Raw genomic sequence first — 3,845 nt, forward strand, 5'->3', positions numbered from 1 at the left:
AAAATTAGGTCTTGCAATCGACAGTTTTCTTAGCTATAATTGATCTAGCTATGATTTCCTAGTGAACTGTAAATTCTTGGACAGGGGCAATTTTGCAGCGACAATCCTCTGGACTTTGATAGTACATCTATGATTCATAGTTAGTCCAGGGGACGTTAAATCCCTTAACTTGGAATCGACTCCTTATCGTCAGGACGATTTTGCAGCGATAACAAATTAAGGCCCATGGCGGTCCCCTGGAATTGAAATCAAATCCAAGAAATTAGGTCTTGCGCTCTACGGCATTCTGTGTTACAATAGAAATGGGTCGAATTCATAGATCCTTTCGAGGGGACTGAAAATCTTTGGAATTGAGATCTTTCTCGTCAAATCTCCCTCACTGAGGGAGATCCGATCGAGATTGATAGATAACAAGGAAAATTAGGTCTTGCAATCGACGGCATTCTGAGTTACAATAGAAATGGGTCGAATTCATAGACCCTTTCGAGGGGACTCAAAATCTTCCTTGGACTTGAAATCTTTCTCGTCAAAGTCTCCCTCTACTGAGACCGAGGGATCTCAAAACGAGATTGATAGATAACAAGGAAAATTAGGTCTTGCAATCGACAGTTTTCTTAGCTATAATAGAAATGGGTCGAATTCATAGACCCTTTCGAGGGGACTCAAAATCTTTGGAATTGAGATCTTTCTCGTCAAATCTCCCTCACTGAGGGAGATCCGATCGAGATTGATAGATAACAAGGAAAATTAGGTCTTGCGCTCGACAGTTTTCTTAGCTATAATAGAAATGGGTCGAATTCATAGATCCTTTCGAGGGGACTGAAAATCTTCCTTGGACTTGAAATCCTTCTCGATCGTCAAATCTCCCTCACTGAGGGAGATCCGAGCGAGAGTGATAGATAACAAGGAGAATTAGGTCTTGCATTTGACGGTTTGATTTTGTATAATGTATCTAGTCCGATTCATAGACCCTTCCAGGGGACTGGAAATCCTTGGACTTGAAATCCTTTTCAGTGGACGGAAAATCCTTGAAGAGGACTTCAAATCCTTAAAGAAGACAGGGGACTTGAAATCCTCTTCAGGGAACTGACAATCCTTGAAGAGGACTTCAAATCCTTAAAGAAGAAAAGGGACTTGAAATCCTCTTCAGGGAACTGACAATCCTTGAAGAGGACTTCAAATCCTTAAAGAAGAAAAGGGACTTGAAATCCTCTTCAGGGAACTGACAATCCTTGAAGAGGACTTCAAATCCTTAAAGAAGAAAAGGGACTTGAAATCCTCTTCAGGGGACTGAAAATCCTTGAAGAGGACTTCAAATCCTTAAAGAAAGAAGACAGGGGACTTGAAATCCTCTTCAGGGGACTGAAAATCCTTGAAGAGGACTTCAAATCCTTAAAGAAGAAAGGGGACTTGAAATCCTTCTCAGGGGACTTCAAATCCTTCTCAAAGGACTCGAAATCCTTCTCAGGGGACTGAAAATCCTTGAAGAGGACTTCAAATCCTTATCGGGGGACTTGAAATCCTTATCGGGGGCGGGGGACTTGAAATCCTTATCGGGGGCGGGGGACTTGAAATCCTTCTCAGGGGACTGGAAATCCTTGGATAAGACAGGGGACTTGAAATCCCTTAAGAGTACGGGGGACTTGAAATCCCTTAAGAGTACGGGGGACTTGAAATCCCTTAAGAGTACGGGGGACTTGAAATCCCTGAAGAGTACGGGGGACTTGAAATCCCTTAAGAGGACTATAAATCCTTGGATAAGACAGGACTGGAAATCCTTGAATAAGACAGGGGACTTGAAATCCCTTAAGAGGACTTCAAATCCTTGGATAAGACAGGGGACTTGAAATCCCTGAAGAGGACTATAAATCCTTGGATAAGACAGGGGACTTGAAATCCCTGAAGAGGACTATAAATCCTTGGATAAGACAGGGGACTTGAAATCCCTGAAGAGGACTATAAATCCTTGGATAAGACAGGGGACTTGAAATCCCTGAAGAGGACTATAAATCCTTGGATAAGACGGGGGACTTGAAATCCCTGAAGAGGACTGGAAATCCTTGAATAAGACAGGACTTCAAATCCTTATAGATGGAGAGAGACGAAGAAACAGGATCGGTAGAGGAGGAGAAAGGGTTTGCTCTTGACGAGGAGCTGGGATGGAATCGATACAGAACAAATTTATGGATCCTTTTTTCTTCCCGGGGACTGGAAATCCTTCAACAGGAGGACTGAAAATCCTTGGAGAGAACTATAAATCCTTCAGCAGGGGGACTAGAAGTCCCTCCAGGGGACTGGAAATCCTTTTCGATATAGAGAGACGAAGAAATAAGATTGGGAAAAATAAGTAAAGGGTTGCTTTTGATGAGGGACTAGGATCGAATTGATAGAAACATATTCCGGACCCCATCCATAGAGAAAGATGGGGTGGTGGGAAGTAAAAAGGTAAGGAATAAGGAGTAGAGCCTCGATGGTGAAATGGTAGACACGCCAGATTCAAAATTTGGTGCTGAAGAGCGTGGAGGTCCGAATCCTCCTCGGGGCAGAAGGTCTCGTACCCTTATTCAGATCGAACCCTTATCTACTAAAAGCTTTATCAAAGGTTTATCAAAGATTTATTCTCTCTACCACTAGAGATTCACATTCAATTGATTTGCTTATCTCCCAAATGAGTACCTCCTCGGGGTAGGAGGTCTCGTACCCTTATTCAGATCGAACCCTTATCTATTCAAAGGTTTATCAAAGATTTATCCTCTCTACCACTAGAGATTCACATTCAATTGATTTGCTTATCTCCCAAATGAGTACCTCCTCGGGGTAGGAGGTCTCGTACACTTATTCAGATCGAACCCTTATCTACTAAAAGCTTTATCAAAGATTTATCCTCTCTACCACTAAAGATTCACATTCAATTGATTTGCTTATCTCCCAAATGAGCACTCGAAATACTTCCTCGGGGCAGAAGGTCTCGTACCCTTATTCAGATCGAACCCTTATATACTAAAAGATTTATCAAAGATTTATTCTCTCTACCACTAAAGATTCACATTCAATTGATTTGCTTATCTCCCAAATGAGCACTCGAAATACCTCCTCGATTCGAGAGACAAGTGGTCTCTCCGGTGCCTCCCAAACTCCCAATAGGAAGAAAAATCCTCGGAGGATTCTGGTCTTTCCAGTGCCCAACCCTCAAACATGGGGATGCAAATCCTCCGATTGTTGATTATTGAGACCAGAATTCTCCGCCGTCCGGGGATTTGGATATGAAGTATTAGGTATCGAATAGGAAACACCTTCTGCTTCTTTCTCAAGTGAGGCTGGGACTCAGAATCCCGAGATTCGAGGAGATCCAAGTAGGTCTTTCAACGGGACTAGAAATCCTTATCAGGGGACTTCAAATCCTTGAAGAAGACAGGACTGGAAATCCTTGAAGAAGACGGGGGACTTGAAATCCTTCGAGGGGACTAAAAATCCTAGTACCTGAGGTGGGACTGAAAGTCGTAGTAGCCAATTAGAGTGTGATGAAACTGCGTCACGAGACCCCAGTATCTGGACTAGGACCAGAAATCCTAGTAGTTAGTCGGGGCATTAGTTAGGATGTCACCAAGAATCCCTATTAGTGAATTTGAATGAACTAAAATTTTGGGATTCGGTTAGATGGTCCATCCCCTAAGGACCCGGGGTCCTTAGAGCCCTTCCAATGGAAACAATGGAAAGGACTTGAAATCCTGATTATCTAGTTGGATACGGGAAAATCCAAACTTTAGAATGAATTTTTGGAATGTAAAGATGAATGAGGGGAATGCCCCTCCTTCCTCCCCATATTACCGTTGATCACCGAGAAA

This window comes from Dipteris shenzhenensis, unplaced genomic scaffold (genome assembly GCF_047967505.1).
Source record: "Dipteris shenzhenensis isolate YYH24624 ecotype China unplaced genomic scaffold, Dip_SZ_1.0 scaf0327, whole genome shotgun sequence".
Taxonomy (NCBI): Eukaryota; Viridiplantae; Streptophyta; class Polypodiopsida; order Gleicheniales; family Dipteridaceae; genus Dipteris; species Dipteris shenzhenensis.